Source organism: Penaeus monodon, chromosome 27 (genome assembly GCF_015228065.2).
Source record: "Penaeus monodon isolate SGIC_2016 chromosome 27, NSTDA_Pmon_1, whole genome shotgun sequence".
NCBI lineage: Eukaryota > Metazoa > Arthropoda > Malacostraca > Decapoda > Penaeidae > Penaeus > Penaeus monodon.
This window is the reverse complement of record NC_051412.1, coordinates 26,196,313-26,196,664: the sequence shown is the minus strand read 5'-3', so window position 1 is coordinate 26,196,664 and position 352 is coordinate 26,196,313. Positions and strand designations below refer to the sequence as shown.

The following is a 352-nucleotide window of genomic DNA, read 5'->3' as shown; positions in this document are numbered from 1 at the left end:
GCCTATTTTTTCTTCCCATTTATGAAACTGCAACAGAAGACCCGAGAAAGTAAATCACTTATTTTGAGCGGAAATCACAGAATTATCTTCATTATCAGATTTTTCTTCTCCTCCTCTTTTTATTAGTCGTTCTCCCTCTCACTCCCTTTTTACTTTTGTACTTTTGTCTCAATTTTTCCCTCACTCTTTTGTTTGTATTAAAATTTTTCATGATTCTAATTTTAGTACAAGATTGCGTCATCATTTGTCTTATTCTCTGCTGGTTCTTCTGCTCTGTTGTTCCCTTCTTTTGTTATGTTTTCATTAATTCTTTTCTTGGGATTTTCCCTTTATTCTTCCATTATTTGATGTA

General features: G+C 32.4%; 1 protein-coding gene across 1 annotated transcript in view; it reads right to left on the bottom strand.

Moving 5' to 3' along the window:
* Positions 1-352, bottom strand: part of LOC119590731 (filaggrin-2-like) — a gene marked incomplete at its 5' end in the record, with an annotated part of 31,541 nt that overhangs the window by 24,761 nt on the left and 6,428 nt on the right.